We start from the raw sequence: 26,997 nt of genomic DNA, 5'->3' as shown, positions 1-26,997 counted from the left end.
TGGCATAGTGCTGTGCATTCTTTAGATATGGAAGCGTAAGATTACACTATAGTAGTTTTACACCACACTGGATGTGTAGGGGAGAAGAGAAGTGGCAGAATGTACAGAAAGGAGTAACGGCCCAATGTAGGGATCCGTGTGTTCTCCGTTCAGGGAAATGTGTTATGTTGGGGGGATGTGCATTCAGCTGAAGACTGGAACAGGGTTGCTAGGTGAGCATTCCTTGCAGTCAGACTTACCAGGCGCTGCTAGCATCAACATGGAGGCAGCGTATTAATAAGAGGTGTTGGGAGAAGCCCCACCAAACACAGAATCCTTAGCCACAAGAAGGTCAGTGGTGAGTACCTGAAATCATCTGAGGACCGTATGCCCTAGAAAGTACAACTGATGTTGCCAGAGTAGATTTTAGGACAATGCTGGGTTTGTAGTGCAGTTGAGATGGCCAACTGTTGCGGACAAGCAGCTGCTTCAAAGGGGGGTGGGGGGCATCTGTAAGTAGGGACAAACAGATAAACTAGGGCAGGAGTGCAGAACTTTTTTCAGCCCAAGGCCCAAATTCAATTTCAGATTAGCTCATGGGGGTGCATTCCAGTAGTTCATGTGGCCAAAATTATCAGCACATTTTAGCCTAAAGTTCTTAGTGCTAGTAACTAAACCTTAGCAGATGCATTTTCACCATTCAGAAGGTGGAGAAAATGCAAAATTAAGAAACTACCAAGGGATCCTTGGGTGTGGGAAGCAGGCATGGCCTTCTGTGGAACCCCAAATAGCTAGATTTAGCCCAATTCTGCACTCATACAGAATTGTCTTCCAGTATGAGTTGTAGCTCCTTGATCATTTTTGGCGGTGTTTTAGTAGAGACCAATAAGCAACAAGTGGCACTGTTGAGCCTATTTAATAGTGGATTCTGCATTAATCTGCGTTTAAAGATACTGCAGCTTTACTCTCTGTCAAAAGGTAGAGCAAATGTAGTTGTATTTTGCAGGCTGTGGTGGAAGATAGTGGATCATGTGGTATACTCCAGAGAGCACCCAAAAACATATAAATATGGTGGCAATCAGCTGGTTTTCTCCACAAGAGTTACAAAAGTGGTGTTTCTGTATCTGTCACATATTTGTCCTGGGATGTCCAAAGAGCAGACTTGCCATATGGAATATTTCAGGCTTATATTACAACAGGTAGTGAGTCACTGAATGCTTCATGGAATGTCTCAAGGGCCATTTTCTGTCCCTTTTGGTGTTCCTCTGTGGAGTCCAAAGGATAGCAGCTTCTAGAATCTGGTGCTGCAGAACTGTTCTCAACTGTACATAATCCCGTATGTTTTTTGTTGACAAAGCACTCTCATTGACTATTATATCAAAACTGCTTGGAGGATGCTTGTGGAGGATGCTTCATTCTGCATGGCTGAGATTATGAGGCATGTGATCCTGCTTGCTGACAATCTCAGCATGAGCACAATGATTGAAAGTGCTCAGTGAAAGAAACCAGCTTGACCTTGTGACTGTGGTTTTAAATTATGAGGAAACAGAATATGTGAGGCTGCCCTATTTGCTAGAGTGGTGGAAGCATTCCTTGCTGTCACGGATGACAGGAAAAAAAGCAACTAGATCACCATGGCACTGCCCCATGTATATAGATAAGATGGGGGCTGAGGTACAGTTCCCAAGGTAGGACAGACTCTTGGTACCAGGATGTGATAAATTGGGTGGATGATGGATATTACTATAGAGACCCCTTGAAACATGCACATGTTTTGACAGCTTCATGCCCTTTTTCTACAGTGAAATGTGTGCTGTAGATGCCTTGCTTTACTTTCATTGAAAAAGTACAGTCATGTGCAAACTCATGCGGAATGTTGTTGGCACTTTCTGTAAAGCACCATTTGCGATATCCTGATTCAATACATCTGGCAGGTCCCAAGGCAGGGAAGGTTGGTCTAGAATGCAAGGTCATCTGCAAGAGATATTTTTAAAAGAGGCACCTTACAGGGAAAAGAACTTATATCCTCCCAGAAAACTTTCACAGAAGCCCTCCTCTGCTAACTGAGGCAGCCCTTCATCATTATAGTATCAAATCACCCTTCAGCCTTGACTATTTCATTTCCTTTCTGCCACTAGTTTAACTTGTAGTTCTTTTATACAAGTGACAGAGAAAGGGGAATGTCACAGATGGCCCAACAGAAGTCATATGCAGAGTCAAGGATAGCACTGTGTTGAACTTAGGTATTTAGTTCATCTTCCCAGATCACATCTGCTGCTCATTCTCCTTACGACTGGTAGAGAACATTACCCTGTAGGCATGAACAAAGAATTTGCCAGTATCAAGTGAGAGATACCCAAGGGATAGGGGAATGAACAGGAAAATGTCTCAAGCCACTACATAATTTATTAAACTGAAGTGGGGAATATGTGCCACTCCTTAGATGTTACTGGACTACAACTTTCATCAGCCCTAGCTAGCACAACTGCTTCAAATCCTTCTCAATTTGGAAGGAGGCGGCAACTCTGCTGGAATTTCACATGTGCTGCATGAAATCAGTCCCTACTATTGGTATTCATATGTGAAAGGCATTCTCTGGTGTTCTGATTCAGATTTTTAGATAAACTCATGGTCATGCAGAAAGGTGGATTTACAATTGCACCCCGCCCTTTTTGTGCTTTATGTGTCACCTGTGAACAGAGGCATTCTATCTGAAGAGCAGATAGTTGCACAGCTCCATGCACATGAAGATACAGAACGTTGTGGGCAAGCACACAGGACAGGCAAGGCCAGTGAGAGGAGGCATGTCTTCCCCAACATTAAAGGTAAAGCTAAAGGTTTCCCCTTGACATTAAGTCCAGTCATGCCTGACTCTAGGGGTGGTGCCCATCTCCGTTTCCTAGCTAAGGGAGTAAACACCGAAGTGCACGGAACGCTGTTACCTGCCCACCGAAGTGGTACCTTTTTATCTACTTGCATTTGCATGCTTTTGAACTGCAAGGTTGGCAGGAGCTGGGACAGAGCAATGGGAACTCACCTCGTTGTGCACATTCAAATTTGGCGACCTTTCGATCTACCAGCCCAGTAGCACAGCAGTTTAAACCACTGTGCCACCTGCAGTCCCTCCCCAACATTAGCTGCAGATTATTTATTTAGGGCACAATCCTATGCATATTTATTTTAAAAAGCCATAGAACAGTCAGCATTCCCCACCAGCCTTGCTGGTTGAGGAAGGCTGGCAGTTGCAGCCCTTTTTCCTGCCTAAAACTGTGTGGGATTAACCCCTGGGATATTGAACCATAGGTCTGGAGATAGCTGTGTAAAGTACATGTCCCCAGATTTTTCACTCCTATAGAACAGCATTCATATTTGTATCTATCCGTTTAACAGGGTTCTCAGGACAGCTATCATGAAGGATGTGGTTCCAATGTAAACAGGAAACATGGAACTTGTGAATGGTGGTAGAGGAAAATTCCAGAGTTGTAGCCAAAATGCCTTAGAATGTATATGTTGTTCCATCAAGCGCCTTGTAAGTCAACCAGCAAGTGTCACTAGAGGGCCTCAGTTGCTGTTCCATCAATCTCCTCCACAACAATCACTGCCTTGGATTGACACGCATTCTGGTCTCTCTTCCTTTCCCCCTCTACCAGCATTACCACTACTGCTCCATCCCTCAAAGTACAGAAATGGATATTCCTCTCTTTCCTTATGGGCCCCTGCTTTGGATCAGAAGATTAGAAACAGAGTCAGCCTCTATTTCTCCAGAAGAAATACAGTAACCATTCCTGCTGTGCAAGAAAGACCAGTTCTACCCCTTATAGGTGCCATCCTGTCTGGAGAGCATGTGCTGCAGCCCTTCTTCTTCTCCACCCAAACAAACACAGTCTTCAGCCCTGCCTACTTAATTCACCCTGAGAATGCCTAGCTGACAGTAGCAGAGTAACAGCCACAATGGGAGAGTGCCTTTAAGAGCCCTCTTTCACACAAGTAGCAAGCACCCTGAGAAAAAAATCAGAAGTGGGAGTTTGCATGCATTAGGTTATACTTCTCCAGATCTCCTGGAATTTCATCCAATAGGCTGGTATTCTTTAACTGAAGCCAATGTTTCTGCCCACCCTTAAATTAATGCTTACATTACTACATTTATATCCCCCTTGTAAGGAACCTGGTGGCCTGCATGGTGGTGGTCCTCTTTATTTTATCCTCACAACAACCCTATGAAATAGGTTTGGCTTAAAGTCAGTGACTGGCCCACTGAACTTCACGGCTGTGTGGGGACTCGAACCCAGGTCTGCTGAGTTGCAGTCAAATACTCCAAGCACTACACCACACCGGCTTCCAATGCCTCTTCCCTCTCACGATTCTCACCTCAATTGCCCAACTGGAGAATTGTCGTCTTTACAAGACCTTTCTGAAGTATATGACGCTCCACTATTAACAATCATTTGGCTCAAAGTTCCTTCAGTCCCTAAATGTGTAAATGTAGAAACACAGGACAAAGGGGGGGGGGGGGAGTGTGTGCTTTCACAAAGGATTTTCACACAGTGTAAGGCAGTGGACAATCTTAATTTTGTATATATTTAAATGAATGTGTGTATGCACAATGATTAGGTTGCTTTCACTCTGGAAGATGAAGTAACCAGAATTGTTGTAGGGTTCATTTCACTTGCATGCAGTGTGACTCAGGCGAAAACCATTTGGAAAAGATACCTGCTGCAGTCCAGAGTCTCAGAGGTGGAGTCCCTAAAATTTCCATATAACTTGAAGGCCATCCCTATAGACCCTGCTGTCCACCATACCCTGCCCCTACCCCAGCAGAGTCCTTCATTCCAATCACACCCTCTGGCTCTGACTCAAACAAATCTCTGAGCTTCATACACAGGAAGAGAGAGCATGAGGGACCCTCTGGGTGACCTTTCCGTTGCTGTGGAGATGGAGAAATCACCAAGGCAACCACCCTGCTCCTCCCCTCCCAGCATCCCTTGACAGGCACCATCTGCTGCTGGGTGAGTAATGGATTTTGCCAGACTGGCTGCAAACCCAGCTTGGTCCAGTTTGACCAACTGTGAGCCTGTCTGTCCTGGACTTCTTGTAGCACTAATACTTACTGTCTTCAAATATTTGAGCTCTCTCACTCTCTGACATGTGTGGACCAACCATCCTGAACCATCCAAACCTTCTGCAAGCCAAAGGAATCTATCAAAAACAGCTTGTGCACAACTTGCAGTAGCTTCAGCGAAGAAGACAGTTATAAGCACCAGCAGGACACTCTGTGTCAGTTCACATGATCACTTTGTCTTATTTAAGTCACAGTAGACTGCAGTGTATGCCAGCAACCATTTTAAATATTCAACACCCAACCACTTGTTATCACATCATATAAATCTAGGGACCTCGAGTTATATGAATGTTAAACAATCCTCACATAATCCACAGTTTGTTGTTGGGTTGTGCAAGGGTTCTTTAACTCTTCCATAACCCATGATCTCCAGGTTTGGGTGACATGACAAACTACAAACTGGTGGTGTATATGCATATCCATGACAGCAGCTGCCAGAATGCACAATAGCTTAGCGTTACAAGGACAAGGCACAGCAAACTCCATCCTCTCCCTGTCTCCGCAAGCATAGCCCAGAAGGAGGTTGGAAACTACTGATTCCATCTTAGATTAATTGCTCTTTAACTTTACATCTTAATCAGAAACTATGGCACGTTAAAACAAGCTGGCTTCAGAAACAACCATTTGAATCTAACTTGTTTCAACAACCCAGGTTTGGATGCACTTAAATCTTAAAAGGGAAGTGAAAGCTCCTGAACTTCTCCCTATGACATCTTAATTAAATCAAACCTATCCCTGACAAGAGATCTGCGCAGCAGTTTGTAATTCTTCCCTAGCTTCCCTCAGAAACCCATAGCTGCCTTGCTCACTACTTCTCCAGATCAAGAGTCTGCTCGTAATATTTAAGTTAAATGCTTCATATATGGGTATACAGAAGGCAGATCTAGATATATTGGTAAATCTCAACAACTTGCAGATCAGCAAGGATTTCTCATTCCTTTTAAACAAAAAAATGACTTCCCACCCTATACTGCTGAATAGAAAGCTTAGTATAATGAGTGGATTTGTCCATGGAAGGACTATCAGTTCTATTCAGTTTTATTTAATTCCAAAATAACTTTTGCACCAGGTTCCAGTTCATGAATCCTGGAGTTCCAGGAAAAACAAGGTAGCTTCTACAATCCTGAAGTCTGCCCCCTCCTCTACCCAAACACAGGCATACATGAGTATTCAAGATGGGGACCTGTCTCCTCCTATCTGGCAATCAGAGCATTTTCAAGGCATCCTTCACAACAATCTGTGACATGCACTGAGAAGCATCATACCATACGTAGATTGGAAAAGCTCTCCTTGGAGCAGGCAAATTCGAAGGTGTCCAGAAAGCTGAAGCAGGAGAGTTGTTTCCAAGCGTAGATGATCTCTTGAAAGGACTTCCTATGCAGCCCCATAGCCTAACATACAAGACAGGAGCACTGCTCTCTATACCAAAAACATAAAAGTTGCCTAGCTGGTCCTTTTAGTCCAGCTTTCTGTTCCAAATTGTAACCTGCCAATGGTTGCACACAAACACAACATAGACATGATACTCCTGAACTGTTTTTCTCTAACAACTAGTATTCAGAAGTATCCTTACATTGATAGACTCACCTTTTGTGCATTTGTCTAATTCATTTCAAGCTGACCAAGTTAGTGTTCATTGCCACAACCTGTGGTAGTAGTAAATTTTCTAAATTAATTACACACACTATGAAGAAACACTTTCTTCTTTGGCCAAGGCTGCAGACAGATCCTCAAGGTGAGGAGGAGGTGTTTTCACACTAAACCAAAACAATTTGATGATTCCATGGTCTATTCATTAAATGTATCTCAAAACACTTAAGAGCCTATACATTACAGCTTCTGACTGTGTACTTGCCAGCGGAGCTAACAGAAACTATGAATCTGCTCTCTGACAGTATAAAAGTCACATCAATCCACAGAAATGTATCTTTGTATCCTTGAGCTCCACAAACATCAAAAAGTGAGATTAGACAAGACAATACTCATCTTTGTAGCATGATGACATTGTTTCTTTGGCCATACCAAGCAACACTTCTCTTTGGATTGTCGGAGGAAAATGGAAATTAATCATTTTTTTCCCCAGAGATAAAGAACCTGGAGACTGTCAGAAACCTTTAATACTTGGAACTCGAAAAGACGTTACTCCCTGCACCCCAATTCTACTAGAACAAGACTGCTCCAGCATAAGGAAAACTTTAAGTACAGCAGCTACAAGTGCTGAACTTCATTCAGCTCAAGGGCTAAACTCAATTTCAGAAGCTCTCAGGGCCACATACAGACAGGATTGTAGCAGGAACTTATCGCATCCTTGTCTTTAGGCCCCAAGACTCCTCTCTTTCTGGGCCAACTTCAAGATAGCACAGCTGTTTGCGCTCTTCTAGGATTTCCCACAGCAGCTACAATTTATGTGAGTTGCAGCCCACTTTATACAGCATTTCACTAGTGTTTGTAAATGAGAAATAAGGAAGAACAGCAGCAAATTCCACCAAGAATATATTTGTTGTGCTATCAGCAGACTGGGGCTTTTAAACCACAGACATCCACTCTCAGCTGCAACTTGCTCCAATCCCTTCACCTCAATGCTAACTGTAACAACCTATCATAGCCCAAATTGTAAAAAGTAAACAATTTAGCTTAATTACATTTTGGTTGCAAAGGACTGATTTTATGCACAACAATCTGGCTTCTGAACTGGAGAATCTGAGACTCCTAAATCACTAACCACGACAAGCTCTCTCAAAACCTCCATTTTGTTTGTTCAATTTTTTTAGAGAGAGACCAACTGCTGCTTCTACATCTCTGTGCTGGTGCTTTGGTCCAATCTATATATGCAAAATAAAAAAACAAAAATCTACAAAATAAAAATGCACTGTTCCAAACTGCATATGGGGTTCCTACCTGGTCACCTTGTGGACAAAAACACTACTTGCAAAATAGAAAATTAGCACAGAAGTCAGCTAGAAACTTTGCCCCTGTGTAAGCACATTAAAAATGGCATCTCCTGTCAGCAAATTGAAGCAGAACAGTTCATTCTATCACCTTACTTTGCTGCATGTGTATTTTAGGAGGGACAAGCTTCATGACTGAGGTTCACGAAAATATTCATGAAGATGGGGTTACACATGGCTCATCATAATGAAAAAGGTCATATTTTATAGGTTTTTTATATTTATATCCTGCCTTTTTTCCTTTCAAGAAGCTCAAGGCGGCTTACTTTATTCTCTTCCTTTCAATCTTTATCCTCACAACAAACCCAGTAAAGTAGGTGGGCTGAGAGTCTGTGACTGGCCCAAAGTCACCTACTTAGCTCCATGACTGAGAGGGGACTAGAACCCTCAGATCTCCTGAACTTTTCACCACTATACCACACTGGCTCTCACACGGTTCTTAGTCTATATGCTGTCCTCCCCTCTCCTCACATCCAATGAATACAGTAGTTGCAATCTACAGCTTGGATGGAAACCATAGTGGCATGCAACTGCTGGATGAACAGGTGTCGGCACACAAGTTAAGTCTACTTAGGATAGGATACCATGCCATGTGCAACCCTGCCCGCATAAATGCCACCTACCAAGTATCTGTGTTTGTGGAGATGTTAGGACTAGCAGAACCCTAGTCCTTCCTAAAAGAAGAACTGATGGACATATAAAAGTTAACACAGTTATAAACTCAGTGGTTCTCAGTGCTGTAAGAAGCATGACTTACATGACCCGGGCACAACAAAAGAAGTGGTAGAGGACAGAAGACAACCAAAGAGTGGGAGATATTCATATAGGTGGAAAGAAGAATGCCAACTTAAAGGATCAATGGTAAGCACATCCTGTAGTCAAATGCAGGGTATGTATCCTTTACAGGGTAGCAAACCATTGAGGAAAATGGCATTATAAAAAACTTCAGGAATGGTATGGAAGTTATTTCCTCAGCAGGAACCACGTACTGCTATACTTGGGCTCCACCTCCACTAGACATGCAAAGGCCCAGAAAAATCCCATTTTCCCCCAAGGATTTTTTTCCTGCAGAATTGGAAAACTTGAACCATTTTGAATTCTGAAATATTATCTTTTACAATTTAAGATACACTGTTTATATATTTGTTCCCTGCTTTTTCACCTCCCAAAATGATTTCTAACAACTATCATTAACAACTATTTAATAAAAACACATTTACAGAAAGGTGTCTAGAGGTGTAAAATGTCTGGAAATAATGAAGGAAATAGTTTTTAATCCTCACTGTAAGATGCCCAGCATTGCTTTTTCTTCCATTCCTTATTAAATTTATTAATTGAATGTATCTTTGACTGAGAGACATTTAGTCATATTCCAAATCATGTTCAATTTTACATGTGTGTAAAGTTATCATTTCATGGTATGGAAGAAAAGCTGCATTCTTGACAGCTTGGGTTTTGTTCTGAGGGGTTGAGTGTTTCTGTACTTGTTAGATGTGCTACCAATCAATTAAATTAATTGTAATCTAAAACCTACATGGGGGTGGGGGAAGACACTGTAGGCTACCCTGTGACTGTCAACAAATGCAAAAAAACTGCATATGGGTTATCCTAACAGTGTTTCTTAAAAGCAGCAGCAGAAGCTTTGAGATTTAGCTCTATGGAACTTATTGCTATAGTTTTTAATAAAGTTTTCAATTAGACCTCACCACTTGTGATTGCTGCTTCAGCAGTAAAACCTTCTAATTTCTGCCTCTAGAATAAACCCTCTCTCCTTTAAAAAAAAAAAAAAATCTACAGAATTTAGGTCCCTATGGTTTAGGCATAAGACTGACACTACCAATACAGATCACCTTTCAAAATAAACAAAAAAGATGTTAATTAATGGAGATTATTTACAAAAATGAATAAAAACATCACTCTTAAAATAAGTTGAGATTCCTTAAAGATTCTTAAATTAAATTTATATTATTTAAGCTGGATTTTATTGTAATTATTGTTGTCATTCATCACCCAGGAGCTTCAGCTATTGGGCAGTATACATTCTTCTGGCTTCTAAGATAATTCGAATGTTTCAGACACTGCTGATGCTGCCTCTGGTCAGACATTAAAACAGGAATCTAAAATATGTACAACTTTGCTCATAAAATTATGTTTGATATATTCCATTTACAATTACAGTTTATTCTGACACGAATTAGAAATTTACTAAATGAGTTGACTTTTAAAAGTTTTTGAGTATAATGGTAATTTGATGAACAAATCAAGTTATACATAGTATAACCAAAGGAACATGGTTTTTGTGTTCCTAAAGCATCTTTCTCAACCTGATGACCTCCAGATGTGTTCAACCACAATGCCTACTATTCCTGAGCACTGGTTATGCAGGCTGGAATTGAGGGGAGCTGCAGTCTAACATGACTGAGGACACTAGGCTGGGGAGAGCTATCCTAAGGATAGACTTTAGAGCTATAAAGAATTTTACCCAATGTTTCTAGGTTTTTACACAGTTTCAAAATTTCTAGAAATTGCACATCTCTATCTCCTGCTGAAGCAAATAGAAAGTAAAGATGAAAAAAAAACTAAGCAAACTCACTATAGGCCAGGAAGTCAGCTCAATGTTTCAGCATCAGAGCAAAACACAGAAGAGAGTTTCTAGCGACAGCCTACTTCCTTCCTGGACACTGAATGCTCTGGTGTAGAAGTGAAAAATCTGGGGACATGTACTTCAAACAGCTCTCTCCAGATCTATGTTTCAGGTAATGCTGTGAAATCAGAGACAGTACTCTCCCATGTACATTGCAAGAAGTAAATGCTGTGTGAACTGATCCCATTCAGGCAATATATTCAGCAAACTTTAAAAATGAAACATCTGCAGATCAGGTTCACATGTGAATCTGGGTGAACAGAAGAGCACTACCAAAGGAGAGGCTTACAGCAGGGATGAGAGGAAGATAGATCTCCAGATGTTCTGGACTTCAACTGTCAGACATCCCTGTCAGCATGGCCAACAGTCAGGACTCAAAGCATTTGGAAATCTACTTTTGCTATCTTGTTCTGCTCAGGAACTGCTTAGGCAGCTGCAGCTGTGCTCTGATTGGATGCCTCACACCACTTTTTTCTCTCTATCCATGTGCTGCCCCCCCCCCCCATGTCCAGCCACAGCTCTGAAAACTTGGCACAGTGGGGCATCATGCCATGCCACCTCCAGCAGCAGTGGCCTTTAAGATGGGCATGCTTGATGCTCCTGTCTGGTCACTACAGTTTCCTCATGCAGTGCTTTCAAACTGTGGTGCCATCGCTCTGCTCTCAGAGCCAGCGGTTTCTTCTTGTGAAAGGCTCCCTACCCAAGAGGAACACACAGGCTGTGTGCTGCATCACCAGCAGGATGCTCACCCTGAGAAGCCCAAGGCTCCCACTCTCTCCCACCCTCCCCACCACTCTTATCTTGTCTCTGGCATTCCTGTGGGCTGCTGACAAGCTCCAATGCCCCACCACCAAAGCTGCAGAACAAGCACATTCTTTGTGGTCAGCCCAAACCTTTCCCGGGCAGGTGCCCAAACAGGCACCCTCATGAACGTTTTTCCATCAGGACACGCTTCCCCTGTTCATGGGGTGGACTGCCTGCAGAGATGCCCTCTGTGTGCCTGAGAGCAGGAAGAGGCACGCCTGACAACAGTGCTCCTTTACTGCGTAGGCAGCTGCTTCACAGAGCAAAAGAAAAACACCCCGCCCCCCAAAGGCAGCGAGCTGAAGCCCTGCCCAGGGGAGCATGTGGGTAAATGAGGGAGAGGCCAGCAACACAGGCAGGCACAGTGCGCCCTGGAAAGGACTTTAAGCCACAGAGACTGCTGGGATATGTGCCACCATCTGAAGGAAAGATGAAAAAGGAAGGAAACCATGCAAAAGTATGAACCCAGGACACAAAGTGAGATACCATGCCAAGAAGTTACCACATGGCATTGTTTAGCCAGAGAAAGCCACTAACCTAAGAAAAGTCAATGCTGGATCAGACCAAAGACCCATATAGTCCAGAATTCTGTCCAACAGTGGCCAACCAGATGCCTATCAGAAGGCCGCAGGCAGGAAAAAAATTCAATAGTATACCCACCCCTGGTTGTGTTTCCTAGCACCTAGTCTGCTTGAAGGCATCATGGTATCAAAGCCATCATGATTTATCCATCATGATTCGTACCCATTGATGGCCTTATCTTCTATGAGATGTTTAATCAGTGTTGTTTGATGTCCATCACTACATCTAGTAACAAATTCCCTACTTTAACTATGAGTTATGCGAATGGGCAGACTTCTACTTATCTGCACTGAATCTGTTTCAGCGGAATATTTCCTTTTATATACTTATTTATCTTTAATAAAACTTTCCAGCAATTTACCCAGAAGAGACTACCCCTGGGACTTCCTTCCTTTTTCCTCCTATGGAGTTTGAATCCAGGGATAACTGTATCCGACTGATTTGCTCCATTCCACCAGGTTTCTGTAATGTGTACTATATCCATGTTTTCCATTAAAACCAAGACTCAGACTCTTTTAGGGATATATTCAAGAGAGGATAGCTGTTCATCCCCTTCTAAGGAACCATTTCCTTCTTCCTCAGAGTGATGCCTTACATCCTTAGATCCTCCATTCCAAGATCCTCATTCTCTGTGATAGCAGAGTTGTCACACTAGGAGTGGCTATCATGTTCCTAAACTTCTGGTCCAAAAACCTCCCCACCTATCTGAACTCTTCTATATCAACAACCTTGGATTCAAGGGAACAAATTAATCTTTTGAGGTCCAGGAGCTCCTTACATCAAGCACCTACTCATAACTTTTGTCCAATAGGTAGATAGCCAGTCTAAAGAGCAGAGTGTCATACATCTGACACCCTGTGAGATCCATTGTATCACCTGCGTGCTCCTGCTGACTTTCTACCTTCATCACCATTTTTATTATTAATGGGCTGTTTAATGTGTTGTCCATTGTTGGGCTGCAATTTATTTAACAGGAGAAGGCAGAGAAGCATTGCTAAATCTGCATGGATGCTTCACTCCTTTTACCTTGACACTCTGTCACTGAGGTTGGGGCCACTTGTTGCTGTGGCTCCTATTATCATCATCGTCATCATCATTTCATACTGCCCCCCCCATAACAGCTGAAGCTCCCTGGGTGCTTTACAACATCACCATCAACAACACATTCTCACATTTGGAGAGCTGGGCTTCCTTGCAAGCCTCACCTACTTTATACACCTGGCATATAGGGCTTGCAACATCCATTAGTGGTTACAGAAGTGGCTTGTCTGTCACTGCAGAACTTTCATTCTGAGAGTAGTAAAAGGAGATCTGCGACTCTTTTTTGCTTCTCTTATTGATGTGTTCTATTTTTCTTGTACTTATCCATTAGTTCCGTGTCTCTATAGTGCAGCACCTCTAAACATCAAGAATCCTACACATCATGCCTAGTACATGGTACAAGGAGATTTAGAAGCTGTGAATAGGTCATGCACACAGGACTAAAGAATGCAAGATGACAAAACCTTAGAGTGAGGGATTGGAGAACTGCACCACCTTTTCCCACATCGATTCTGACAATTTCAAGATGGGTAGCCAGATTATAGTCTGTTCCAACAAAATCAACAAAGATCCTTGTGGGACCTAATGGTTTTATTATGGAATAAGCTACAGTCAAATATTTCATCATAGGGTTTTCAAAGCAAAACAGTTCAGAAGTGGTTTACTATTGCCTGCTTCTGTGCAGTACTAACCAGAGTTAACTTGAGTATCACTGCCATTGTCTGCAAAAATTCCACTGCCAGTGTCACCTTCAGCTACTGCTGCTGTCCAGTACTGCCCTTCAGAAATGTCTCTACCCTGCTCAGCATTAAAGAGATCCATTCTCTTCTGCTGATGTAACCATTATTCCTGAAGAGGGTGGATGCATCTTAGTCTGATGTCTCTGTTTTGACCATCCCTCCTTGGGTGACCCTGGTAAGGGATCAGCCTAGTGAGACAATCTGGTAACCTGGCAGAATGTTCTCGGCTTTTCTAACACTCTCAACCCCCTCATTAAACTGTGCATCCAAGAGGAAGTCACAACCTTGCATTTGCAAATGCTGGGCAGGGCTGTCACGGATAGGACATTTTGGAGGACTTTCACTCACAGTGTCACCATAAGTAGGAGTCAACCTAATGGCACATAACAACAACAGTCTGCTGTATAAGGTATGTGTTGAGCAATTTGATGTGAATGGCCGCTATAACCATTTTACATACATTTAAGTTAATAAATTGTCACAGCCTGTACTTTTTATATTTTGTTTCCCTTTGACCTCACTTCTAACAATCCCTGCAAAGTAGCCTATACAACAGTATTGTATTGAGATAAAAAGCCAAGACTGTGGAGAGATCTGGTGGATTATCTTCTCCACTGCAGTAGCCCACTAGACTCCGTAGGGCTACTTCCCAAGCAAGAGCTCATAGGATTACAACCTAAGGCACTATACTCCTACCAAAGGCCAGGAGCTGTAACAGTTAGAATCTCAAGATGCTGCTTTAAGTTCTTGGCCAAGTAGGTGCAGCCCCGTTCATCATTTTAATCTCCATACAAACAACCAGACACAATTAGAATAGCTTTGAATGCCATCGCAAGCAAATGTCCCACTGGTTTATGTTTCTGGTACAAGGTTTTAACAGGAATTTGCATCTCTTCCCCACACCACCACCACCACCACCACCACCACCATGGTGAGATGCATGAGGTGGGCTGCACAATCATTTGGAGGTCACACGTCTTACGATGGAGGAGCTTCCTCTTTAGACACCACATACCCACCATCTGTATTCCCAGTGTGAGTCAACTGCACTCCCATTATTGCTATTTCTCTGTAACTAGAAAATGTATCTTAAGTTTTAAATAAATTTATCTTTACAAGCCTGCCCCCGTGTGTCATCCAGGGAAAGGAAAGAGGGAATTCAATAAACTAAACTAAGTATATACTTCTTTCTGTACAGCTGGAAGGTCTTGGCAAGGAAGTAGAGGGAATGAAGTATGAGTTGCATGCTTCTTAAATGATACTTGTCAGCTTGATCAGCAAAGTGCTGTGTAACCAAGAGCCCCCATGGGCTGGCACCAGCACAGCGCTTTAAAGAGTGGGTGGCAGGCTTTAAATCTAATGCCAATGGCCTGCAGAGTCTGGGCTAGGACTCTCTGCTGTGGAATTCTAAATCTAAATAAAGAAGCACAATGGAAAACCACATTCCCATTAGATCAATTTCCAAAAGCTACACAATGGATCCGAATTTGCTTTGAGCATCTGCAAATGATGGTGTGACAGAGCAAATAAGACACCTCTTTTGAGAACTGACAACCCTGCATCTAAATATGAAACATTTCATTTTTGTACCTTATCTGGTGCAGCAAACTCTGAGTACTACTAGGGACATTTCAACAGACAGCTCCCCATGCTAGGCCAGGTTAGTCAACAGGGCCTAACCAAACCACAACATGACATCTTCTAAACAATAGTTCCAAATCTAAGTTATTCCCTCCACCTGTTGTTGTGTAAAGAAGTTTCCCAAAAATACTCCTACTGGAAAACTTAGACTGCAATCCCACTAAGCAGGGACTATGTTGCATTTTAAAAAGTGACACTTGCTTTGGCATGCACATGTACACTGTATGCATGTATATACTGTACAGGATTGTACTGCTAGCCTACAACTAGAGCATCCTCCACTTCACAAAGCAAGTCAACAGAAAAAATATTCACTGAATACATTGAATTGGTTTCTGAAACAGTAGCATTCTGAGCAAAAGTTCCTAAGAGATAAATATGATTAATGAAGGCCGTTACTGAAAGGTGGACCTTGAAAGCTTAGATTTTGAAAGCTAGATGCATTGCCCCAAACTGAACCACTGCATAATATTAAAAAAGCAACAACCTGCAATACATACCAGAGAATTTAGTCATGAGAATAGTACATGTTCTATTTAGAAAAATGTGAAGAGGTGAAATAGAAAATATAAATGTCCATGAACACCTCCAAGATGTTCTCTGGCTAGGCTTCCAAAGCATAAAGCACAGGCCTAAAGCTTGATAGTACGGTTGTGTCATATTTACATTTTTCATCTTCAGAATATTTTCTGATCCTGCCCTATTTTCTTGTCTAGGATTAAAGGGGACCTTGGGAATCCATCACAAGATATTCAACTCAAGTAAATAATCCCATGCATTCCAAATGTCTCAGAAACCACAGCACTAGACTTTTCAACTATAGGGAGACTTCTTTAGCTTCCTCTTAGCTACTTTCAAGAAAGGGGGAGACACATGAGTAAGAAGCAGCTTCTCTGAAAATGTATGGTAACACTTTGTAAGCATATTCTCCAGAGAAACTCAAGCAATTAGTCTGCATTATTGCACAAAAGTAGTTAAATGAACTTTATTGTATCAAGGAGTCAAAAAGATTTAACAAATTGTCTGTTCTGACTATTGTCTAACCTCCTTTGCTCAGTTTCTTAAAATCACTCTTTTTGACCCCTTAGTACTCCCTGCGGGGTCCAGTGATGACACAGCACTAGATAGCATGTTGCTAGTCTGTCACCAAGCGATATCGTTGTTTTCCAGCACTGCATCATTCATCCCATGCTCAGTATAACAACCCAGATGGGAAAACTTAGACCTTGAAGGACAGATGGTGCTCCTTGAGTAGCTCTTGATTGCAACAGCTATTTATAGGGAAGCTGCATCTCAGTCCATCTCTATTTCCCAATTTCCTAAAGTGAATGGAGACTCTCTAAGGTCTAAGGGTTCCGATGGCTTATGATAAAATCCCCTTGCCAGGCTAAAAGTTATCTAAGTCTCCAGGCACCCAAATATTAAGCAAGTTTAAAAACACATGCAGGGATCTCAGTGCAGTCTGCCAAGAAGCTAACCTGGTCTTTGACAATTGTCTCCCTGGACTGCTGGTTCAACTAAGGCCTGTTCTGAGAACTAGTAAGAAATAAGGAGTCACTAGACTGGAAATACAAGCTTGGTAGCGTGCCTAACACACCAAACAAGAGTTTTGGTGCTTAAAATGCAGTGTTTCAGCTCTGTGAAGAATCTGATGCACTGTTATTTCAGGATATTGCCTCAGAACACACTAAGGCAGCAGGCATCAATATGAAACTCTATGCCTTAATCCAAGACCACCTAAGGTCATCCCACCTCCCCACAGAACTGGACATATACTTGTTTAAACCTAGTTTCAAGAGAACATTCTCTCTCTTTCAATAAATATCCTTTACCCTGGTCTAAATTAACTGGTGGTGTCTAGAATAAGCCAATTTTTTAAAAACCCAAAGCAAATGACCTCACCACTATGGGAAGATAACAGTAAACAAATACATGATGACATAAGGTGCTGACTTCAATTTGATGAGCAATCACACTAAATACAAATTTCAGTCCCTTGGGTGGGATTCTGTAGTGCTGCAAAGCACAATCAGTTTTAAGGATATTGTACAAAATTCTGTAACATGGTCGGGAAGTTGAAGGATATTTTGGATATTGTCCAAAATATCCTCCAGTTTTCCCAGGAGCTGCCATGCTGTCAATGGGATTTTGGACAAATTTGTTTCAAACTTAGAAATGCAGGATGCAGAAGAAAACCCAGTGAAGCCCCGGTAAGGAAAGTCCTTCGTTTTGCCAGACAAGGACTCCATCGAAAAATGGAGTCCTACTAAAGATACAAATTAAACTCTTTGACAACACTCTTTAGTCAAGTTCCTCTAGCCTAATGGAGCAGCCTAGAAACTGGAAAAACTTGCAACTGGGTTTTCAAGAGTAAAAGCTCTGAGTCACACTTAGAAAAGCAATTCTGATTTACAGAAAGAAACATGGATGAGCACAGGTGGAGGGTCTGATGAGGCTGCTGCAAAGGTAGTCTGACAGCGACAAGAGAAACAGTCTTCAGAAAAATATAGGAGTCTCAGCACACATGCTGTGACCACAGCACTGCACATCTTCAGGGTCCTTTTCCACGAAAACAGCCTCACCATTTCTTTCCAACTTGCCAAAGTCCTGCAGTGCCATTTCTGTTTTAAAGACTGCAAGGACTGGGGGAAGCTGCCAGTTTCATGGCAGCCAATTCTGGCCTCACCTACTGCCTGCAGGTTAGCCACCTCACACAGCCACTAGCCAAGTCCACTCCCTCCCCCCCCCACGAACCTCCAAAACTTTTGGATTTTTCTAGCTGTAGCTTGCTGCTGCTGCTGCAAAACAGAGTGCAGAGACCAAGGAAGCCTCCATGCTACCACCAATCTTCCCCAACCCTCCTTTATTTCCTTCGTCTCCCCTCTCCCCAACTCACACACACGCGCGCACACGCACAGTTCCTTAATGACTAACTTGCAACTGTGTTCGAAGCAAAGTAGCGCCCATCATCCTTGCCTGCCAGCTCCAGGCTTAAGGGATGGGGATCCAGGAACAAGCAAAACCCAACAAGTTCCTTGCCAGGAGGTTCCCCACCCCCGCAGCCACAACCCCCATCAGCGTCCGAGTCAGGTAACCTGAAATTCTCATGCATCCGTGGGAGTGTGTTGTCTTTCTGTCCAGCAGAGCTACTTACAAATTCGCACATGGAGCTAGGATTGCAACCCTGCTCCGATCTCTAAAGCCTATCACCGCTGCTTCCAAGAGCCCCATGGCCAGCAAGAAGCCATTGAAAACCACCGCTACTGCCTCTTTCACCACCAGCAACAGCACCACCACCAACCTAGGACTCCCGGATTTCCACGAACTTGGTCTGAGTGTGAGAAGAGACCCAGAGAAGCTTACCTGGGGAGAACGGCTGGAGTGTCGCTGTTGTGGGGGGAGGGAAGGTGGGAGAATTCGGGACAAGAACTCAGAACATCCCTGCCGGTGGGTGCCTTACTCCAAGCCAGCCATGGGGCTTGAAAAAGTTCAAAATGAAAATAATAGAAGGCAGGAGCCGGGTTGCAATTGCACGGGGCAGGAGCGGAGCAAGGGGGCTGCCGAGAGGCCTAGCCGAGCGAATGGCAGCCGGAGGAAATAGGAAGGCTTCAGTGAAAAGGAGGAAGCTCGTCCTTTGTTTGCCAGGTTTCCCCTGAACAATGGCTGCTCCTGCTGCTGTCTCAGGCCCTCTGTTGGGGTATGGAGAAGGCTCTGCTATTGCACACGCTCGCTCTCGCGTACACGCACGCACGCACACACCTCCCTCCCTCCCTCCCTGTCTTTCAGAAAGAGGCCCAGAAGCTATCCGAGGAGGAGGAGGAGGAGGAGGAGGAGGCCCTTCCTCCCCCTCCCTCGGTCCCTCCCTCCCTCTGTCCCTCCCCTCCCCTCCACCCGCTCCAGGGGCTGCTCTGATCGCATGAAAGAGGGAGGGATCTACCATGCCTAGGCTGAGAAAAACAAAAGGGAGAGACAGACCCAGACAGAAAGAGGTAAATCCCAGGGAGAGAAGGGATGCAAGGCAGCCAAAAAGGCCAGTGGAGGGAAGGCTTGGTGGGACGTGATGCCATCCCCTAGAGGTGGGCTGGTGACAACAGGGGAGAGGGGAATCTCCCATCCTAAGCAAAAAAGCTGGCAGGCATGTTTGCCATGGAAGAAAGCGACCTTGCAAGGAAGTCCTTCCCCCACCCTCAAGGAAACTCCCAGGCTGTTCCAATAAAAGCCAACCCCTCAATCTAAGTGGGATGGAGAGCTCCAGTGTGCCTTATTCCAGGACCTGAAAACACGCCAAATAGAACAAAACTTTGCTGTATTGAGAGGCTTTTCCTGGTTTCTGTACAAACCCAGAGTCCAAACCATTTCCATTCAGTTAAAGGGTTGGGAGTGGGTGCTTGAAGTGCCATTTCTACAAAGAAGTTTCTTGCAAGAAAGACAGCAAAATATCTCTTAATAAGTAAACCCCACTGAATTGGAGAACCTAGATGGGACTGGTATGTTGTTACCCACTAACGACAACAGCAGAAAACAAGCATTAACAAAAACCGTATTTTTGGCTGAGAGGAGAGAATTGTAGCAAACTGTTATTTTACCAGGGCAGCTTCTGTCTGCTCCTCAGATTTGATTTAGCAAATCCTATAAACAAGTAACAAAAGCCCACATTTCTGCAATGGGAATTTTTTTTAGATCTTGGTGCAAGTGGACATCAAAATACTGAGGCATACTGTGATTGTCCAGTTGAAAACTATAACTACAAGCCACAGAATATGTAGCTTTTTGTGAAGTGGGATTTTTTTTAAAATGTAGGCAAGAACAATTAGTTATGCCTTCCTTTGTAGCATGGTGGAATTTTAGCTACAGCTAAAAAAAACAACTGAATTTGTGCAATGGCTCACCAAGGAAACTGCTCTCAGAGCTGGGGATGGGATTGCCAATTTCCACCCACCCCCATAGAGACTCCAAGAGTTTTATGGCAGACAGAAATTTAACCAATGCAAGTGGCATAAGTTCCTGCTAGGATTGTGAAAGCTGCTGCTTTTGAATCCTTTATATGCAATACACATGTCAATTACCGCAGAAAACACTGTCATGAAAAATGATGGAACCCAAGCCTAGGGCTCAGCCCAAGTATATTCCTTGTAATAATAAGTAAGTGCCTTTAAGCATATGCTGCCTCTCTTTCCCTCCCTGCTGATGTATTGGATGCAGCTAGAATTAGATGGAAATTTTTTAATGCAGGTCTGTGACTGGCAGGCAAGCTTGAGTGTTCTTTACACCCTAGCTGGGGAATGCTGGGAGTTGTAGAACTTTTTTCTTCCTAAGCATGCATAAGATTTCATTCTAAATTAATCTACAGAGTTGGACTAAGGCAGCCTGCCCCAACCTGGTGCCATCCAGATGTATTTGAACTACAAACTGCTGTTTGGAATTGTAGTCCACAGCATCTGGAAAGCACCAGGTTGCACAAGACTGACCTAAGTCCATTCTGTCCTCTCTGTACACTAAAAAAGCTGTCTTGGGACACAAGAAGAATGCAAGTTCAGTTCCTAACAGGCAAGATATTTTTCATACCCTAAAAATGTTACTACATCATGGAAATCTACAGGGAGTTATGATATGCAGTACTATCCTGAAATGAGGGACACTGCAGAATGTTCTATGGACACTGTGTGTTCTGCAGAGCTTCACTATTCTCAAATAAAGGATACACAATTGCTCCATCAAATGACAGTTAACAGTTGAAATCAGCAGTGCACACTCTTTTTCACTGAGAACTTAGTTGCACTTTGTGTAACTATACAAATTCACTCCCTGAATCTAAAGTTTTGATGTGTGCTTTTAAATGCTTCAGCAAAAAAGAGCATTTTTGAAATACGCACCATGTGAAAAAGTCAGTAAAATGCAATTATAAAAGAAGACACTTCCATCAGTGAGTAGAGGAAGATAACAGAGCAAGGTATATAGCTGCCTGTGAAAATGTGCATACACACATACATAAAGCTGTACAGTCACTATTGCTCTATAACACTGGGGGCCTTTTAAAGTAACAGATTTCTGGCTGTACGTGTAATATAGCAATATATAAAAGGAAACATATCCCAGAAGCCTGAACCAGAATGAACCCATTCTTTTCAGATGTTTAAATCAGAAGTCAACAAGTATTACACTTAAAATGCCAGATAGTCATCTAGGCAGATAAGAAAAAGAAGGGCAGATACTACAGGATAATTTACTTGGCACAACCTGAGCAACTACCTTTGTAAATGCAGTGAAGGGTTGCACATCTGTTTCCTTTTTCATAAAAGGAGTTTGAGCTTGGATTATGTGCTGAAATACCATTTCTCTCACACACAGTTTAGCCAAAGTGCTGTATGTCAAACTGCCACTGAAAGAAAACCAAGGCTCTAGCAATAGCATGGATCGAATGATCAGGAACTAAACTACAGGATTCAGGTCACACATTTCCCAAGATCCAGTTGGTTCCAGTGAGTGCCCAGTCAGAACTGGGTCAGGGATATATACAAGAACAAAGAACAATACTTTATATGATCAATGCCTCTCATTCGGTATCCCCACTATGGCAATTCTCATTTCCAGATGTGCCAGAAAAAGTCTAGAACACCACGCCGAATTAACATAACATTACAGTCCCTGTCATTCATTTTGAACTTCTAGCATACTCATGGCTAAAGATGTCCTGAGCAAGGTGCTCCAACACACCTTGATTAATAAACATTGGAGTTTTGTTTCTGGTAAAAAAGCCAGTCTATGTCTTGCTTGAAATTAATAATACCATTGGCTGTCACCATGATCTTTATGGCAGCATGTTTCACAGATCAGTGACACATGTGCTCCCTGGAGAGGTTCGCCTGGCGCTGAGCCTATATTCTTTTCAGTGCCCGGTCAAAACTTTTTTAAGTGTTATTTTAAAAATTAGTATTTTAATAGTTTTAATCAGTTGCTCTTGATTTAATTTTTTTGGCTGTATATTGTTTTATGTTTGTATTAATTGTTTATTCATTTTTGATTTTAATGTTTGTAAGCCATCCTGAGATGCCACACATAGAGGACAGCATATAAAAGTTCTAAATAAATAAATAAATGTGCAGAAATCGACTTTCTAAAAACTAGATTGCAAACTTCAATATTTATTACACTGGGTACCTGCTAGTTAATAAACAAACAAATATTATAATATTGTTATGTGTATATTGTTTTAACTTTTTATTATCTGTGTTTATTGTCATGATGGTGAACTGTTTAGAGAGCCCAATAGAAATACTGAATAGTTCAGCCTGCCATTTTGGCTAGGAATTATTGAAGTTGTAATCCAACGCATCTGGAGGGCACCATGTTGGGGAAGACTGCTCTACTTCGAGTATGATGGAAATATAAAAACATAAGCTGTGTATTCTGAGGAATGCTCAGACACTTGCAGAGAGACATCCTTTATGCAAAGTTGTTTTCCTGGCTGAGCTCAATGGAAGAGTGAATATGCAGGAAAATATCATCATGATTATATTAGCCAAACCAGAATTAAATATGATAGCTGCTACAACATTCTTAGATCTATAGTCAGTCTCAAAAATGAATTATAGAATTGCTATAAACAAAAACAGCATTAGACTTTCCTCCCTTGATCTTCAGCACCGTGACATATGCCACAAAAAGTAGCACAGTCCAGCATTCTAGTTAGGAAGAAGAAAGCTTCCTTCAAAAAATGGAAATCTTGCCCAAATGAAAAAAACAGAAGGGGCCACAAGCTTGTGCAAGGGACATGCAAGCAGACAGAGAAGCAAGGAGTCTGTCACTAATATCATCAAGGCCAATAATAAATAATTCTGTAAATATACCAGAAATAAGAAAGCAGCTGAATCAGCAGTTGTACCATTGAATGAGAATGAAATTAAAGGAGTGCTAAGGGGGACAAGGAGATTGCAGATAACCTAAATGAATTCTTTTCATCAGTCTTCACCACAGAGGAAACACCTGTTCCTGAGCTGATGAATCCTGGAAGGGAGTCAGAAGAATCAAGACAGACAGTAGTGACAAAAGATGATATTCTCAGTTCCACTGATAAACTGAAAGTCAATAAATCACCTGATCCAGATGGAATCCATATGAAATTGCAGACCCTCTTACCAAATATCTAGTATGTCCCTATAATCAGCCTTTGTTCCACAAAATTGGAGAATGGCCAGTGTAACACCAATTTTTAAAGAGGGATCTGGGGAATTACAGGCCAGTTAGCTTAACATGTGGATAAACTGTTTGAAAGTGTTACTGAAGATAGAATCGGTTAGGTCATAGAGCAGGGGTCCTCAAACTTTTTCTAAAGGGGGCCAGTTGACAGGTGCCAGTGGTGAGTGCGGGCCACCAAAGTGGTGTTGGCGGGGGGGGCAGTGAGGGGGCAGGGCACACGCACACAAGACAGGGACGGGGCACAGGGCGATGTGCCGGCTTGCTCGTGAGGAGATCAAGTCCAAAACAATCTCCCTGAGAGCAAGCTGCCGCCAGGCACGCACAGTGAGGCGCCAGCTTGTTCACGAGGCGATCGTTTTCTCCAAGCTAGTCCAAAATGACCTCCTCATGAGCAAGCTGCCACCGGGCAAGTGCAAAACCTGTGGGGTGGGCCGGTTAAATGGGCACTGGCCTGCGGGCCTTGGTTTGAGGACCAGTGTCATAGAGGAACAAGTCCTGCTGAAAAAGAAGCAACATGGTTTCCACAGTGAGAAGTCCTGTCTCACTAACTTATTCAAGTTCTTTGAGAGTGTCAGTAAGCACATAGAAAAGGGTGATTCAGTAGTCATTGTTTACTTGGACTTCCAAAAGGCTTTTGATGAAGACCCTCATCAAAGGCTCCTTAGCAACTTAAGCTCTCATGGAATAAAAAAGGAAGGGGGTCCTCTTAGGAATCACTAACTGGTTAAAGAACAGAAGACAGAGGATGGGAATAAATGGCAATTCCCCTAATAGAAAGAACTCACCAGTGGAGCCCCACTGGGATCAATGCTTTTCACCCTATTCATAAATGAACTGGAATTAGGAGAGGGTAGTGAAGTGACCAACTTTGCTGATGATACCAAACCTTTTCAGTTGGGTTAAGAGAATGTGAGGAGATCCAAGGAGATCTCTCTATGCTGGAAAAATGGATAATGAAATGGCAAATGCAATTAACTGTAAGCAAGTGTAGAGCAATGCATGTTGGGGCAAAAAATCCTAACTTCAAGTATTGGGTGCCAGGATCTGAGTTAGCAGTGACTTAGCAAGAAAGGGATCTTGGGGTCTTGGAAAGCTCAATAAAAATATCACCCAGTGTGCAGCTGCTGTGAAGAAGGCAAACTCCATGCTAGGCATAATTGGGAATGTAAAAGAAAATGGAATTGCCAAGATCTTACTCTTCTTATACAAACCTTTGTTACAACCACACTTAGAATATTGTGTTCTGTTCTGGTCACCTTACCTAAAAAAGGAGAGTATTTTGGTGGAAATAATATGGAAAAGGGCAACATAAATGATCAAGGGGCTAGAACAATTCCCCCATGAGGTGAGGCTACAACAACTAGAACTGAGAAAAAAAGGTGAGTTAGGGGAGACATCATATACGTATCTAAAATAATGCATGGTGTAGACAAAGTGGAGAGGGAGACTTTTTCTCCCTCTCCTGTAACACCAGAACCTGGGCAAATTCCATGAAGCTAATTGATGGGAGGTTTACAACAGGTAAAAGAAGTACAATGTATAGAAAAACTGTGGAATTTGCCTCTATGGGAAGTGGTGATGGCCACCAATTTGGATAGATTCATGTAGGAGGAGGCTATCAGTGGCCACTAGCCTTGCTGGCTGTGTACTGCCTCCTTCACCAGAGATGGCATGCCTGCAAACAGCTGCTGAGGAGCTTGGGCAGGAGGAGGTCTTGCACCCATCCTGCCTGAGGGATCCTTTGGGCAGCTCATTTACTACCCTGTGTACAGAGTGCTGGACTAGATGGACTTTTGGTCTGATCCAGCAGGTTTTTTTATGTTTTGGAGTCAAAGGTTACTTCCATCTAACTGGATTAGCAGAGAATGTTTGTTGCAAGTGAATGTGTCACAGCATAGCACTTTCATGGGAGGTGACGTTGCTTCTGACAGAAGCACAGTAGCAGTCATTTGGTGTGCTCAGCTGTAGTGATGATGTCTGGGAAGTGCCGGTCCTATTATGTTCACTACCGCAGCTTATGAGTCATTCCCAAAATGCTGGGCACCATACTGTGTGATAGAATGCTGAGTGGTCACACAGAGCTGATTATGGAGCAGTTTTTATGAACCCAAAGGTCTAATTATAAAGCCCTTTTTTGAGAGAGGCACAAAGTTTGGAAACAGCAACCATGAAGCACAAACCCTTGTAATATGTCACCTTCTGTAGAAAGTCCTTACTTACCAACAGAATTAGCTGGCATTAATAGGCATTATCCTAATGACCTATGGTGACTAGGAATCACTGAGTGTCATGATAAGCAGGAACACTGACAGGCCTTCAAAACATTTTGCCTTGTTGAACTAGCTACTGGAAGATGAAACTTTGGAAGCAGTGAGGATATTTCTCATAATACTAAAGAAGTAGAAGCAAAACAAAGCAAAACCCCCATACACATTTGTTACTTTAGCGTTCTTATTCTGCAAAGCACTTTCTGTTTGCTACTACAGCTACCCTGCAAGGCAGGTTACTAGTGCTAGTATTCTATTGATCTGTGAGTGAGGCTGGAAGTATCTTATTCAATATACAGTGGACATGTAGCAGAGATGAGATAAACTAAAATCACCAAAATCAAAGTACTTCCACTGATCTAATATTGTTGTTGCTGCCACTTTACATGTATATCCCATCCTTATTCCCCTTGCAAGTAACCCAAGACAACTTACAAGGTTCTCTTCCTTTCTATTTTATCCTCATAATAACAGCCCTGTGAGGAAGATTAATCTGAGAGTAAGCAACTGGTCCAAATCACCCTGGAAGTTTCATGGTCAAGTGGGAACTAGAACCTGGGACTCCTGCATCCCACTCCAACCCTCTTAACCACTATACTTCACTGGCTCTCACTGTAAACTGTATTTCAGGTGCACACATCTTCTCTGCCCTGCCCTATACCTCAGATTCATGCACCTCATAATCTTAATACCAGCATCATCACTGCAGTAACAAGAACATCTATATTATAATGGGTCTAGGAAATGTGAAAAACAAGATCTCCAGCTGAGCACAAGGATAGGAGTGTAATGATTCATAATAGCTGCTGTGGGGTGATGGGAAGGAGATTTTTCTCTGTCTCTTGGGAGGCAGGAAATATCAACGTCTAAAAATCAAGACCTGACCCAGCCTGGGTATCCTTTCGTGGGTGTTGGGAAAGATAAAAGCCACATCTTTCTCCAAAGGTTGCTAAAGATACACGATGTGTGCATTTGCTGCATCTTATTTTTAGTCCCATCTCTCCCCTACCCCTGCTTAAGAACCCTAGAAGTAAAG

General features: G+C 42.7%; 1 protein-coding gene across 3 annotated transcripts in view; it reads right to left on the bottom strand.

Annotated features, from left to right (window-relative positions):
- Positions 1-26,997, bottom strand: part of LDB1 (LIM domain binding 1) — a 70,376-nt gene that overhangs the window by 17,066 nt on the left and 26,313 nt on the right. The window contains exon 1 of one of the 3 annotated variants that reach the window (XM_044436920.1): positions 18,862-19,157. The exons of the other annotated variants lie outside the window; for them this stretch is intronic. The gene's annotated coding sequence lies outside the window, so the exon portion shown is untranslated. Of the gene's footprint in view, positions 1-18,861; positions 19,158-26,997 lie in introns of those variants that run through there. 3 annotated transcript variants of the gene reach the window in all.

This window comes from Varanus komodoensis, unplaced genomic scaffold (assembly GCF_004798865.1).
Source record: "Varanus komodoensis strain SLA01 unplaced genomic scaffold, ASM479886v1 scaffold1, whole genome shotgun sequence".
Lineage (NCBI taxonomy): Eukaryota > Metazoa > Chordata > Lepidosauria > Squamata > Varanidae > Varanus > Varanus komodoensis.
This window is presented reverse-complemented; position numbering and strand designations above follow the sequence as displayed.